The sequence below is a fragment of the Protopterus annectens genome, chromosome 15.part0, assembly GCF_019279795.1.
Source record: "Protopterus annectens isolate FY-2018-M chromosome 15.part0, PAN1.0, whole genome shotgun sequence".
Taxonomy (NCBI): domain Eukaryota; kingdom Metazoa; phylum Chordata; order Ceratodontiformes; family Protopteridae; genus Protopterus; species Protopterus annectens.
Window position 1 is genome coordinate 714,396,488 of NC_056749.1, and position 17,487 is coordinate 714,413,974.

The following is a 17,487-nucleotide window of genomic DNA, read 5'->3' on the forward strand; positions in this document are numbered from 1 at the left end:
TGTTGTTGTGTAATACTAGCAGCTTGAAATATATAATACAAGGCATTTTAGTGTGGGGGAGGGGGTTCTACCACACATTCTCACTGGGATTCATTAAACTCTGTGCAGGAATAGTGCTATTCCTACATGGAGCGGATCGTGCCAGGGCAAGCACAGCAGTGTGCCTTGCATGTTCATGAAGATGCACTGCTGTACAACCTGCACGGGTATGATCCGTGAATGAGTGCAGGGAGCATGTCTGAGCATTGGTCACACAGTAAACATGCCCCCTGCACTCAGAAAGTACTGTATGGCACTTTGAAAAGAAAAACAGAGTCTGCTGACACAGTCAACATACCCCCAACCGAACAGATAGCTGCAGAATGGTGAGATTTGTGTGCTGGCAAAGAGCTGAGGCTCAAAGTCATTAAATAATGACAAACATATGAGTGTAAGACCCCACATCCTCCAAGTAAGTCATGCTAATGCTAAACTTATTAGTCATCAACATCCCAAGTTTGTAAGAGCAATATTTAAAATCTGTCCTCTTTGCCCTCCCACCATGTTAGGCTTCATCCAAATTGTATGCTGTTAGAGGTGGAGAGATATGACTGCTAGCTATGTGCACATTTAGTTAATAAAAATAAAGCAAATAATTATTTTTTTTCTGTCCTCATTAAAGTTTAGGCATAGCTGAGTGGGTGGGAATGTCGTGCAGCTGTGTATATCATAGCTTAAACATCCGAAGGAGCTAAACAGAAATATACAGCCAAAATAGTCAAAGTGAAATAATGTAGTGGTTAGAGCTTTCACTTATTATACAGTCATTCATGTTTTGAGCCCTGATGGAGTACATTCATTTTTATATGTGAAAACAGCACTAAAAGTATCATTTTTATAAACAGGTAGTGAATAATATACATTTGTTAATCAGGGTAGAGCAGCAGGTCCAAATATGAGGTGTCAGTGTAGTACAGATGTGAAATCCCTTAAATGAAAACATCATAACTAAAAAATCTCATGTTAAACAACCAAAATAATAAGTTATGGCATATTCTAAGTATTAATTTTCAATATAATATATCAAAACCAACCAATCTAAATTATATAAACTATATTTATGACTCCTTTAGGAAATTTATAAACATCAATACAGATATAAAATTGTGGATACAATTACTAATACAATTCACTTCTACAAAAAACTTCACTAACAAGATGCATAAAAACATTTCATCAATTGGGAGACAAAAAAAATCATTTGTTGGCAACACTGTATAAACAACCAGAAAGTATTAGATTTCCAACATATATTAAATTCATATGGTGTTACAAACAATGACTGGCTAGTACTGCAAAGTGTAATATCACATGCACAAGATCTGTGTAGAATAATCTACAACTCCTCGTTTAAAGCAAGTTCCAAAACAACAAAACTAATGTTTGAAATTGTTTACAACAATTACAGCTGGACAAATATAACTTCAAAATTTTACAGAATTTTAATGAATTACAAAGTTAAAAAGTCATCAAAACTACTGGAATTTCATTACAAAAGGCCACAAAATAAACTTATCAATGGAAAGTAAAACTAACTTATTGTACTCTATAAAATTAAAATTCTCATTCACACTTTTGGAAAATATATATGTGGAAGTTTCTGCACAGACCATTTCCTACTAATAACAAACTAGCCGAGTTTATCTCTACCAAGGGAGTTATATGTTGGAGGCGTTTACAAAAATGTGAAGCAAACTGGATATATAGGTTACACAACTGTATATAACTAAAACAATATTGGGTAGAAAGAAGTACATTTCTTCAAGATACATTTACAGACACATTTATATTAACAAAATCTCTAATATTGTTAAATGTTAATGAAAAAATTGAAATGAACAAAAAAGATTTATACCTACTATGAACTGTGTTAGCTGTGGCAAGGAAATGCATTACAAGAAAATTAAAATTGTCATCTGAGCCAACAATTAAAGAATTTTTATGTCTCTTGAAAGAAACAGCATTGGTGGAAACAAAAACCATGGAACTGAGAATTGCTCCAAAAGTTCAGAGTAATAATCTCTGGAATAAGATACTATCTCTAATTGACAATATAAATCTGATCTCGGTAGTCTCTTAAAGACAAGGAAAAAAAGAAGAAGAAATCTGTTTACATTCTATGCATAATCTTCACAGTTTGATTGTTTTATAATTCAATTTTATTCAGGCCAAATCTATATAATGTACATAGTTTATTATAGTTTATCACTTATGTTTCAATTGTTATTTATAATGGATTATTTTTACTATGGTAAAACTAATAAAAATTTTCAAACAGATGTGAAGCCCCCATATAAACACACGTGTCCCATACGGTATATCCACAAAACAATATAGTGTAATGAAAGCACATAGGGGGGTGTTATGGAAGGGAAACATACATATCATAAGATCTCATTAAGAACGAATCAACCCCACAATCCTGATAGTCCATAAAATGAAAGCTGAACAATGCTAAATTGTGCTCAGCTATGCTTAGCCAGAGTAAGGATTGCTAAAATTTGTATGCTTAGCAATAATTAGCATAGCTAAGTTGATTTGCACACTGATAAGCAGTGCTTAGCATCTACCCTTTAAGCAATGCTTATCTTTGCTAAGCAGGTTTTCTCGTCATTTAGCTTAGCTCAGCTTATTCAAAACCGTCAAATCACAGCAAAGGGTGGAAAATCCGCCCTAGTTAAACCTCACAGGTGGGAATACAGCCCATAACCAATTGTAGCTCATAACTGCAGGCACTATGGCTTGTGTTGGTGAGGGTGTGCACTTTTGGGTGCAGTGTTGGGGCATTCAGGAGTCCAGGGTCATGGTTGAACTCCTAGTAAAAGAGTATGAAGGGAGACTGCTTCAGGACCAGTACCAGGGCTCCCAATACAAAGCAGAGGCGTGGGACCCTCTTGCATGTGATCTCACCAGTGCCACTGGCATCCCTTGGATGTGTGAGCAGGTCCAGCACCACCACTTTGCTGACTTGAAGCATAGGAAGAGTGAGCTCTTGGACAGTGGGTACAAGATGCATGGGTGAGGAATGTCCCAGATGTGTGTAAGTATCAGTATCAATACGTATTTTCCAAAGTCCAGCCTGTGTATGTGATCGATAGGTATGCATATATGTTTCTCTATCTCCTGTACAGCTGTAGATGAGAGGGCCATGAACATGGATGTCCATGACAGCAGGCTGCTAAGGCTGTGTGGTGAGGCTGGTGAGTACAAATCTAGCTTGTAGTATTCAGGACAAATAAATAGAAAGGAGTAGAATGTCACCTGTCAGTATTTAAAAATGGGTATGATTTGTACTGAATAAATGAGACATTAGCAGAGTAATAGTGATTTACAGGTTATATATCAATAAAAGTGTCAGTACCTGTCAATAAAAGTCAAAACCCCAGACTGGATGTGTTTACTTTGATATCCGGTGGTATGAATCAAAATGTGTACAGTTTCTGCACAGCAACTATAGCTCTGAAAGCATTAAATAATCAAGGCTCATCTGACAAAGATTGTGGAGTTGTAAAACAGGAAATTAACTATAGGAAATGTTCCATTCACAAAGATCTGATACGTGAATAGTAATGTTGTGTTAACCAGTGTTTTCCAGACTGTGCTATGTCAAAGTAAGAATACACAGTATAAGAACTATCTGCCATGCATGAGTGTCAAAATTACAAGGTCAGATTGTACACCCAAGAGAGAAAACAATCAAGCAAGAGACAGCAGTTTCTCAATAGCTCATTCTGATGAAACACAAGCTTGTTGTGTTGTTTGCACAAACAGGCACTGTTCGAATCCCGAGAATAGTAGTAAGCTGTATGCATAATTTCACCCAGGAATAGTGAATATCTGTAGAAACAGTCAGGTAGTTTTAACAGAAATTTCCTCCACAGGTCTGCCAGGTAAGAAAAGGTATAACTTAACTGTAAGAAGGCTGTACTTATACACTGTGTACAACACCCATTGTCCAACCCCAAGCCTGCAAATGACAGCAAGATAAGTACATACACGAAGTAGTCTCCTCCAAGAAATGTCCCTCAAGTGTCATGCTGTCACAGCTAGTGGTCACTACCTCTAACACCCAGGGTGACCAATAAAAATCAAGGCAGATTATGGCAGTAGTGAACACACACACACACACACACACACACACACACACACACACACACACACACACACACACACACACACACACACACACACACATGCACACACATGCACACACACCTCAGCAAGATCTCTAAAGACTTGTAACAATTATTTTAACATAAAACTATTAAACAGAAACAGATAGATGGTGTCACTTTTTTATATTGAAATGTGTGGCAGTTAAGGTCATTAAATATGCTTTGATTATATAATTAAGACTGTTGTTGTGTAATACTAGCAGCTTGAAATATATAATACAAGGCATTTTAGTGTGGGGGAGGGGGTTCTACCACACATTCTCACTGGGATTCATTAAACTCTGTGCAGGAATAGTGCTATTCCTACATGGAGCGGATCGTGCCAGGGCAAGCACAGCAGTGTGCCTTGCATGTTCATGAAGATGCACTGCTGTACAACCTGCACGGGTATGATCCGTGAATGAGTGCAGGGAGCATGTCTGAGCATTGGTCACACAGTAAACATGCCCCCTGCACTCAGAAAGTACTGTATGGCACTTTGAAAAGAAAACAGAGTCTGCTGACACAGTCAACATACCCCAACAGAACAGATATCTGCAGAATGGTGAGATTTGTGTCCTGGCAAAGAGCTGAGGCTCAAAGTCATTAAATAATGACAAACATATGAGTGTAAGACCCCACATCCTCCAAGTAAGTCATGCTAATGCTAAACTTATTAGTCATCAACATCCCAAGTTTGTAAGAGCAATATTTAAAATCTGTCCTCTTTGCCCTCCCACCATGTTAGGCTTCGTCCAAATTGTATGCTGTTAGAGGTGGAGAGATATGACTGCTAGCTATGTGCACATTTAGTTAATAAAAATAAAGCAAATAATTATTTTTTTTTCTGTCCTCATTAAAGTTTAGGCATAGCTGAGTGGGTGGGCATGTCGTGCAGCTGTGTATAGCATAGCTTAAACATCCGAAGGAGCTAAACAGAAATATACAGCCAAAATAGTCAAAGTGAAATAATGTAGTGGTTAGAGCTTTCACTTATTATACAGTCATTCATGGTTTGAGCCCTGATGGAGTACATTCATTTTTATATGTGAAAACAGCATTATAAGTATCATTTTTATAAATAGGTAGTGAATAATATACATTTGTTAATCAGGGTAGAGTAGCAGGTCCAAATATGAGGTGTCAGTGTAGTACAGATGTGAAATCCCTTAAATGAAAACATCATAACTAAAGATCTCATGTTAAACAACCAACATAATAAGTTATGGCATATTCTAAGTATTAATTTTCAATATAATATATCAAAACCAACCAATCTAAATTATATAAACTATATTTATGACTCCTTTAGGAAATTTATAAACATCAATACAGATATAAAATTGTGGATACAATTACTAATACAATTCATTTCTACAAAAAACTTCACTAACAAGATGCATAAAAACATTTCATCAATTGGGAGACAAAAAAAAATCATTTGGTGGCAACACTGTATAAACAACCAGAAAGTATTACATTTCCAACATATATTAAATACATATGGTGTTACAAACAATGACTGTCTAGTACTGCAAAGTGTAATATCACATGCACAAGATCTGTGTAGAATAATCCACAACTCCTCGTTTAAAGCAAGTTCCAAAACAACAAAACTAATGTTTGAAATTGTTTACAACAATTACAACTGGACAAATATAACTTCAAAATTTTACAGAATTTTAATGAATTACAAAGTTAAAAGTCATCAAAACTACTGGAATTTCATTACAAAAGGCCACAAAATAAACTTATCAATGGAAAGTAAAACTAACTTATTGTACTCTATAAAATTAAAATTCTCATTCACACTTTTGGAAAATATATATGTGGAAGTTTCTGCACAGACCATTTCCTACTAATAACAAACTAGCCGAGTTTATCTCTACCAAGGGAGTTATATGTTGGAGGCGTTTACAAAAATGTGAAGCAAACTGGATATATAGGTTACACAACTGTATATAACTAAAACAATATTGGGTAGAAAGAAGTACATTTCTTCAAGATACATTTACAGACACATTTATATTAACAAAATCTCTAATATTGTTAAATGTTAATGAAAAAATTGAAATGAACAAAAAAGATTTATACCTACTATGAACTGTGTTAGCTGTGGCAAGGAAATGCATTACAAGAAAATTAAAATTGTCATCTGAGCCAACAATTAAAGAATTTTATGTCTCTTGAAAGAAACAGCATTGGTGGAAACAAAAACCATGGAACTGAGAATTGCTCCAAAAGTTCAGAGTAATAATCTCTGGAATAAGATACTATCTCTAATTGACAATATAAATCTGATCTCGGTAGTCTCTTAAAGACAAGGAAAAAAAGAAGAAGAAATCTGTTTACATTCTATGCATAATCTTCACAGTTTGATTGTTTTATAATTCAATTTTATTCAGGCCAAATCTATATAATGTACATAGTTTATTATAGTTTATCACTTATGTTTCAATTGTTATTTATAATGGATTATTTTTACTATGGTAAAACTAATAAAATTTTCAAACAGATGTGAAGCCCCATATAAACACACACGTGTCCCATACGGTATATCCACAAAACAATATAGTGTAATGAAAGCACATAGGGGGGTGTTATGGAAGGGAAACATACATATCATAAGATCTCATTAAGAACGAATCAACCCCACAATCCTGATAGTCCATAAAATGAAAGCTGAACAATGCTAAATTGTGCTCAGCTATGCTTAGCCAGAGTAAGGATTGCTTAAATTTGTATGCTTAGCAATAATTAGCATAGCTAAGTTGATTTGCACACTGATAAGCAGTGCTTAGCATCTACCCTTTAAGCGATGCTTATCTTTGCTAAGCAGGTTTTCTCGTCATTTAGCTTAGCTCAGCTTATTCAAAACCGTCAAATCACAGCAAAGGGTGGGAAATCCGCCCTAGTTAAACCTCACAGGTGGGAATACAGCCCATAACCAATTGTAGCTCATAACTGCAGGCACTATGGCTTGTGTTGGTGAGGGTGTGCACTTTGGGTGCAGTGTTGGGGCATTCAGGAGTCCAGGGTCATGGTTGAACTCCTAGTAAAAGAGTATGAAGGGAGACTGCTTCAGGACCAGTACCAGGGCTCCCAATACAAAGCAGAGGCGTGGGACCCTCTTGCATGTGATCTCACCAGTGCCACTGGCATCCCTTGGATGTGTGAGCAGGTCCAGCACCACCACTTTGCTGACTTGAAGCATAGGAAGAGTGAGCTCTTGGACAGTGGGTACAAGATGCATGGGTGAGGAATGTCCCAGATGTGTGTAAGTATCAGTATCAATACGTATTTTCCAAAGTCCAGCCTGTGTATGTGATCGATAGGTATGCATAAATGTTTCTCTATCTCCTGTACAGCTGTAGATGAGAGGGCCATGAACATGGATGTCCATGACAGCAGGCTGCTAAGGCTGTGTGGTGAGGCTGGTGAGTACAAATCTAGCTTGTAGTATTCAGGACAAATAAATAGAAAGGAGTAGAATGTCACCTGTCAGTATTTAAAATGGGTATGATTTGTACTGAATAAATGAGACATTAGCAGAGTAATAGTGATTTACAGGTTATATATCAATAAAAGTGTCAGTACCTGTCAATAAAAGTCAAAACCCCAGACTGGATGTGTTTACTTTGATATCCGTGGTATGAATCAAAATGTGTACAGTTTCTGCACAGCAACTATAGCTCTGAAAGCATTAAATAATCAAGGCTCATCTGACAAAGATTGTGGAGTTGTAAAACAGGAAATTAACTATAGGAAATGTTCCATTCACAAAGATCTGATACGTGAATAGTAATGTTGTGTTAACCAGTGTTTTCCAGACTGTACTATGTCAAAGTAAGAATACACAGTATAAGAACTATCTGCCATGCATGAGTGTCAAAATTACAAGGTCAGATTGTACACCCAAGAGAGAAAACAATCAAGCAAGAGACAGCAGTTTCTCAATAGCTCATTCTGATGAAACACAAGCTTGTTGTGTTGTTTGCACAAACAGGCACTGTTCGAATCCCGAGAATTGTAGTAAGCTGTATGCATAATTTCACCCAGGAATAGTGAATATCTGTAGAAACAGTCAGGTAGTTTTAACAGAAATTTCCTCCACAGGTCTGCCAGGTAAGAAAAGGTATAACTTAACTGTAAGAAGGCTGTACTTATACACTGTGTACAACACCCATTGTCCAACCCCAAGCCTGCAAATGACAGCAAGATAAGTACATACACGAAGTAGTCTCCTCCAAGAAATGTCCCTCAAGTGTCATGCTGTCACAGCTAGTGGTCACTACCTCTAACACCCAGGGTGACCAATAAAAATCAAGGCAGATTATGGCAGTAGTGAACACACACACACACACACACACACACACACACACACACACACACACACACACACACACACACACACACACACATGCACACACCTCAGCAAGATCTCTAAAGACTTGTAACAATTATTTTAACATAAAACTATTAAACAGAAACACAGATAGATGGTGTCACTTTTTTATATTGAAATGTGTGGCAGTTAAGGTCATTAAATATGCTTTGATTATATAATTAAGACTGTTGTTGTGTAATACTAGCAGCTTGAAATATATAATACAAGGCATTTTAGTGTGGGGAGGTCTACACCACACATGGGATTCATTAAACTGTGCAGGAATGTGCAGGAATAGTGCTATTCCTACATGGAGCGGATCGTGTTAAGCACAGCAGTGTGCCTTGCATGTTCATGAAGATGCACTGCTGTACAACCTGCACCTGGTATGATCCGTGAATGAGTGCAGGGAGCATGTCTGAGCATTGGTCACACAGTAAACATGCCCCCTGCACTCAAAAAGTACTGTATGGCACTTTGAAAAGAAAACAGAGTCTGCTGACACAGTCAACATACCCCAACAGAACAGATATCTGCAGAATGGTGAGATTTGTGTCCTGGCAAAGAGCTGAGGCTCAAAGTCATTAAATAATGACAAACATATGAGTGTAAGACCCCACATCCTCCAAGTAAGTCATGCTAATGCTAAACTTATTAGTCATCAACATCCCAAGTTTGTAAGAGCAATATTTAAAATCTGTCCTCTTTGCCCTCCCACCATGTTAGGCTTCGTCCAAATTGTATGCTGTTAGAGGTGGAGAGATATGACTGCTAGCTATGTGCACATTTAGTTAATAAAAATAAAGCAAATAATTATTTTTTTTTCTGTCCTCATTAAAGTTTAGGCATAGCTGAGTGGGTGGGCATGTCGTGCAGCTGTGTATAGCATAGCTTAAACATCCGAAGGAGCTAAACAGAAATATACAGCCAAAATAGTCAAAGTGAAATAATGTAGTGGTTAGAGCTTTCACTTATTATACAGTCATTCATGGTTTGAGCCCTGATGGAGTACATTCATTTTTATATGTGAAAACAGCATTATAAGTATCATTTTTATAAATAGGTAGTGAATAATATACATTTGTTAATCAGGGTAGAGTAGCAGGTCCAAATATGAGGTGTCAGTGTAGTACAGATGTGAAATCCCTTAAATGAAAACATCATAACTAAAAAATCTCATGTTAAACAACCAAAATAATAAGTTATGGCATATTCTAAGTATTAATTTTCAATATAATATATCAAAACCAACCAATCTAAATTATATAAACTATATTTATGACTCCTTTAGGAAATTTATAAACATCAATACAGATATAAAATTGTGGATACAATTACTAATACAATTCACTTCTACAAAAAACTTCACTAACAAGATGCATAAAAACATTTCATCAATTGGGAGACAAAAAAAAATCATTTGGTGGCAACACTGTATAAACAACCAGAAAGTATTACATTTCCAACATATATTCAATACATATGGTGTTACAAACAATGACTGTCTAGTACTGCAAAGTGTAATATCACATGCACAAGATCTGTGTAGAATAATCCACAACTCCTCGTTTAAAGCAAGTTCCAAAACAACAAAACTAATGTTTGAAATTGTTTACAACAATTACAACTGGACAAATATAACTTCAAAATTTTACAGAATTTTAATGAATTACAAAGTTAAAAGTCATCAAAACTACTGGAATTTCATTACAAAAGGCCACAAAATAAACTTATCAATGGAAAGTAAAACTAACTTATTGTACTCTATAAAATTAACTTCTCATTCACACTTTTGGAAAATATATATGTGGAAGTTTCTGCACAGATCATTTCCTACTAATAACAAACTAGCAGTTTATCTCTACCAAGGGAGTTATATGTTGGAGGCGTTTACAAAAATGTGAAGCAAACTGGATATATAGGTTACACAACTGTATATAACTAAAACAATATTGGGTAGAAAGAAGTACATTTCTTCAAGATACATTTACAGACACATTTATATTAACAAAATCTCTAATATTGTTAAATGTTAATGAAAAAATTGAAATGAACAAAAAAGATTTATACCTACTATGAACTGTGTTAGCTGTGGCAAGGAAATGCATTACAAGAAAATTAAAATTGTCATCTGAGCCAACAATTAAAGAATTTTTATGTCTCTTGAAAGAAACAGCATTGGTGGAAACAAAAACCATGGAATTGAGAATTGCTCCAAAAGTTCAGAGTAATAATCTCTGGAATAAGATACTATCTCTAATTGACAATATAAATCTGATCTCGGTAGTCTCTTAAAGACAAGGAAAAAAAGAAGAAATCTGTTTACATTCTATGCATAATCTTCACAGTTTGATTGTTTTATAATTCAATTTTATTCAGGCCAAATCTATATAATGTACATAGTTTATTATAGTTTATCACTTATGTTTCAATTGTTATTTATAATGGATTATTTTTACTATGGTAAAACTAATAAAAATTTTCAAACAGATGTGAAGCCCCCATATAAACACACGTGTCCCATACGGTATATCCACAAAACAATATAGTGTAATGAAAGCACATAGGGGGGTGTTGTGGAAGGGAAACATACATATCATAAGATCTCATTAAGAACGAATCAACCCCACAATCCTGATAGTCCATAAAATGAAAGCTGAACAATGCTAAATTGTGCTCAGCTATGCTTAGCCAGAGTAAGGATTGCTTAAATTTGTATGCTTAGCAATAATTAGCATAGCTAAGTGGATTTGCACACTGATAAGCAGTGCTTAGCATCTACCCTTTAAGCAATGCTTATCTTTGCTAAGCAGGTTTTCTCGTCATTTAGCTTAGCTCAGCTTATTCAAAACCGTCAAATCATAGCAAAGGGTGGGAAATCCGCCCTAGTTGAACCTCACAGGTGGGAATACAGCCCATAACCAATTGTAGCTCATAACTGCAGGCACTATGGCTTGTGTTGGTGAGGGTGTGCACTTTTGGGTGCAGTGTTGGGGCATTCAGGAGTCCAGGGTAGCGGTTGAACTCCTAGTAAAAGAGTATGAAGGGAGACTGCTTCAGGACCAGTACCAGGGCTCCCAATACAAAGCAGAGGCGTGGGACCCTCTTGCATGTGATCTCACCAGTGCCACTGGCATCCCTTGGATGTGTGAGCAGGTCCAGCACCACCACTTTGCTGACTTGAAGCATAGGAAGAGTGAGCTCTTGGACAGTGGGTACAAGATGCATGTGTGAGGAATGTCCCAGATGTGTGTAAGTATCAGTATCAATACGTATTTTCCAAAGTCCAGCCTGTGTATGTGATCGATAGGTATGCATAAATGTTTCTCTATCTCCTGTACAGCTGTAGATGAGAGGGCCATGAACATGGATGTCCATGACAGCAGGCTGCTAAGGCTGTGTGGTGAGGCTGGTGAGTACAACTCTAGCTTGTAGTATTCAGGACAAATAAATAGAAAGGAGTAGAATGTCACCTGTCAGTATTTAAAAATGGGTATGATTTGTACTGAATAAATGAGACATTAGCAGAGTAATAGTGATTTACAGGTTATATATCAATAAAAGTGTCAGTACCTGTCAATAAAAGTCAAAACCCCAGACTGGATGTGTTTACTTTGGTATCCGGTGGTATGAATCAAAATGTGTACAGTTTCTGCACAGCAACTATAGCTCTGAAAGCATTAAATAATCAAGGCTCATCTGTCAAAGATTGTGGAGTTGTAAAACAGGAAATTAACTATAGGAAATGTTCCATGCACAAAGATCTGATACGTGAATAGTAATGTTGTGTTAACCAGTGTTTTCCAGACTGTGCTATGTCAAAGTAAGAATACACAGTATAAGAACTATCTGCCATGCATGAGTGTCAAAATTACAAGGTCAGATTGTACACCCAAGAGAGAAAACAATCAAGCAAGAGACAGCAGTTTCTCAATAGCTCATTCTGATAAAACACAAGCTTGTTGTGTTGTTTGCACAAACAGGCACTGTTCGAATCCCGAGAATAGTAGTAAGCTGTTTGCATAATTTCACCCAGGAATAGTGAATATCTGTAGAAACAGTCAGGTAGTTTTAACAGAAATTTCCTCCACAGGTCTGCCGGGTAAGAAAAGGTATAACTTAACTGTAAGAAGGCTGTACTTATACACTGTGTACAACACCCATTGTCCAACCCCAAGCCTGCAAATGACAGCAAGTTAAGTACATACACCAAGTTGTCTCCTCCAAGAAATGTCCCTCAAGTGTCATGCTGTCACAGCTAGTGGTCACTACCTCTAACATCCAGGGTGACCAATAAAAATCAAGGCAGATTATGGCAGTAGTGAACACACACACACACACACACACACACACACACACACACACACACACACACACACACACACACACACACACACACTATGAGTGCACATATGTAACCTTGACTATGTGAATATGGGTAGAAACAGTCAGGTCGTGTTAACAGAAATTTCTTTAACAGGTCTGCCATGTAAGGAAAGGTATATCTTAGCTGTAAGAAGGATGTACTTATACACTGTGTACAAACCTCTCTGTCCAACCCCAAGGCTACAAATGACAGCAAGATAAGTGCATACACCAAGTAGTCTTCTCCAAGAAATGTCCCTCAAGTGTCATACTGTCACAGCTAGTGGCCACTGCCGCCAACATCCAGGGTGACTGATAGAAATAAAGGCAGAGTATGGCAGTAGCAGATACACACATACAGTATGAGTGCACACATGTAAACCTGACTATGTGAATATGGGTAGAATCAGTCAGGTAGTGTTAATATAAATGTCCTCCACAGATCTGCCAGGTAAGAAAAGGTATAAATCAGCTGTAAGAAGGCTGAACTTATACACTGTGTACAAACATTCCACTGCCCAACCCAAGGCCATAGGTCAATGTAAAGTGAGATAACACCTGAACAGTAATGATTAGAGCAATGATCATTAAAGTTGTGAGTAAGTGAAGCCTATACAGATGTTAATTATAAGTTCATTGGTTAGTACTAGGTTAACTGCCCTTGTGGGCTATTTTAAGCCTAGCCAATTATCCCATGTGAGAATCAAACCCTGCACCTTGTGTCTGTAACGTAAACACATTAACCATTGTGCCAACCTCCCCACTCAATCCCCCACCCTATCTGCACCAATAATCTAAACACATAAATCAAAGGATATGTTTTTTACCAAACCTACTGTTGGGATATGTGTCCTATTGTTCTACAAATATTTAAACATTTGACTAGTAATGTTCCCTGTTCAAATACTATAATTGGGGGCCTGTTGCTATCAATGTAACCCGCATGCCGTTATAATGCCCACTGTGGTTCCATATATGTATGTGTTCTGTTTGCTATGCAACTGTTCCAGATCTGTTGTTTTGGGTTAATTGGAACACCCATGTATGCTGTTATAACTAATCCTGGAATGTGTTTTTCATGACTAACCAACATATGTTATAAAACCGCAACACCATAGCATGTCTGGGAAGGCCGATCCAAGTGGATCCGCCTGTCCCGCTTCAAGTGGCCATGGCACCTGGCCCCAGCATGTCTGGGACCCAACCTGGGACCTCCTCGACTGTTGGTCCTGCACCACCTTTGGGTGGAACCACCTCAGGGGATAGGGCCTGTTCCCCCCCATGGAAGCGGGCATGGACAGGACACCATCACCTGAAGTCAGGCCCAGGGATTGGTGCATAGCAAGCTTTGAAAGGAATTCAGAGATCAGCTACGCCAGCTTAAGGGCCATGTGGAGCATCTTGAGAGTCGGTCTGCTCCTCCTGCTCAGCCCCCAGCACAGCCACCTTTGGAGCCATGAAGGTGCAGTGGTGACTAACAATGGGTTGGGACCTCAGTCCCATTGTATCTATTTGGGGGCTCATGGGCATCCGATTCCCAACCACCCTTGTCGTCCAAGGTGTTTCCCCCCACCATGTGTCATATACCACTCCTGTCTGCAGTCTTGTCTGTCTTGTCAGTCTTCCTACCCAACCTACCTCCCCAAATATACCTACTATCTTTCCCCAACATCCCACTCTCACCTTATAAAAAAAAAAAAAAAAAAAAAAAAAAAAAAAAAAAAAAAATGGTCAATCTGTTCCCACAAAAAATGTTACCTCATACATAGCTGTCCATTTTGCACACATGTCCACTGGACACATGTAATCTTGTCTAATTGGCTTAACAACACATTACTGTTGTCCTCACCCCTCTCTCAGGGGTTTGAGTGTCCAAATTCACCTCCAAAATCTGTACAAATGTACAGCTGTTGCTGTATCAGAAATGGACAACTATGGACCTTTCCTACAACCTGCCCTGCACATCCCGAGATATATTTCATACTGTTTTTCCTTCTGTGTGCCCCCTTTTTCACCACTTTCCTATCACCCCTTTTTTCTTTTCTTTTAAAGAGATTAGCAGGGGGGTAAGTGGGAGTAAGCTGCAGTAAGCAGCAGTAAGCAGGAATAAGCGAGTTTGCATGAAGCTAAGCGATGCTTACACAGATTAAGCAGTTTCCCGTTTAACTGTGTGTTGGCATCGGTTACCATTGTGCAAACCTGCAGAAACCTGCTTAAAACTGCCTTAATCACCCTGTCTCTATCATCCACTGTTCTGCCCAACAACAAAAAAGTCAGCCCTGCAAGTATTGAACCCAGGACCCTATACACCCTAGTCAGAACAATTTACCACAACAACATCTGAGCTGCAATAATGAATGCTGCTTTTTCAAATATATCATTCAGTACAGGTATAGAATAGTAGGGAGCAAATACTGTGGAATCAGTCATGTTTAGTATAAATATGGATGTGTATGGTGATAGATGAACATTACAAAGTATATACATCAGATATATGGAGCTATACATATAAAACAAATATGTATAGAATATATACATATATATTGTTATATAAATATATGTATAGATATCAAAAAAGGAATATATATATATATATATATATATATATATATATATATATATATATGTATATATATATATATATATATATATATATATATATATATATATATATATATATATATGACCATAACATGTAGTGGAGTCATACCCAGCACCATACCTCTACCCCTCTTAGTGCAATAATTCTGGACAAAGGCTGTCAAAATGGGGGGACAATCATGTCAGCATACATGTTCAGAAGGATGTGAGTTCTGAAACTGAAATGTATGTCATCATTTACTGACAAAAATCCTGACATCATCACAGTGACATCACAGTGATTTACCACAGAAATGAAAATAATGATTCTGTGGAACAGAACATACATGTGAGCATTAATCCTGGACAGTCTGAGATAATCTGGCCAGTAGAGAGGTATGGTCAGGACCCCTTAGTGCTACAAATCTGGACCAAACCTGACCGGGGTGGGGGGGGGGTAAAGCCATGAAACTGGGAGCATATCCCAAATAATGGAGTAGATAAGATGACCCAGTTGATGCAGTAACACCCTGCTGTCTGTTGTACCATATATTGACTGGAATATCCCAAGTCCAAAACCCAATTACTTCCCACTAGTTACTGACATAAATCTTTTCACATAATCCCACTGATGTGTCAGACATACACAACACGTATGGAGGCCAGGCCACAGTACATCTGATAAATATCAGGACGTAACATCACAGTAGGGAAACTACACTGAGCTGCTAGGCATGTCACCAAGTACTGTCTAAACTACAGGCAGACTGACACAACACAAACTCAGTTTTGCTATGGGGGGATACACATTTAATTGCAAACATATCAGGCACTACAGGGATGTAACAGTGTGAAAGTGCATACCCAGAACCAATCTCACCACATTCACAGTGACATACTAGTAAGCCACAGGAAAAGTAGAGTATATGGACTGTGTGAACAAAATCATCAACATGTTTGCCACTCACACACTACCTCTACATATACTGGCCCAATTCACAGTGTTTTCTGACACCTGACTGTAATATGGGACATGTCTCAGTCTGACACCTGACTGTGGTATGGGACATGTTTCAGTCTGACACCTGACTGTGGTATGGGACATGTGTCAGTCTGACACCTGACTGTGGTATGGGACATTTCTCAGTCTGACACCTGACTGTGGTATGGGACATGTCTCAGTCTGACGCCTGACTGTGGTATGGGACATGTGTAGTCTGACACCTGACTGTGGTATGGGACATTTCTCAGTCTGACACCTGACTGTGGTATGGGACATGTCTCAGTCTGACGCCTGACTATGGTATGGGATATGTGTAGTCTGACGCCTGATTGTGGTATGGGACATGTCTCAGTCTGCCCTTACAAACATATACAGCTGATAGAGAAACAGAAGCTAGAGCAGCATGCAAAGTCAGATAGAAAAGGACCCTCAACACTTAATCTGCCCCCCCCCCTCACCACAGGCCAAATAACACATTCACAATACACTGCTGCACATTCCTGACAGTCTGTCAACAATTGCCAGAAATGCACAGTCCTTTCAACTGTACAGAGTCCCACAGAACATCCAGGCTTTGTCCTCATATTTAAGGCCTTCTACACGTAACATGTCTGGCAGTCTGATACATCAATGGTATGATATCTGGAATGAAGTCACTATATAATGATATACTATACCTATACACCTTTTACAGCATGACATCTGGACAAAGCCTGACATACTTGGGGCCAGACGCCCAAACACAGTGGCATTATTGGCATATTGTTGTCAAAAACTGAGAAAGTTGCTGGTGTAACAGGGTTGTTGTACCATTATAACCAACTTACCATTGCCTATAAAACCCTCTTCCAACCAACTAAAACTCCAATACTATCAAACCTTTTTACCCCATACAAAAACCTTCATACATTACACTCATCCAAGAAATTGCTAGTATCCACAAGCATATCCAACAATAT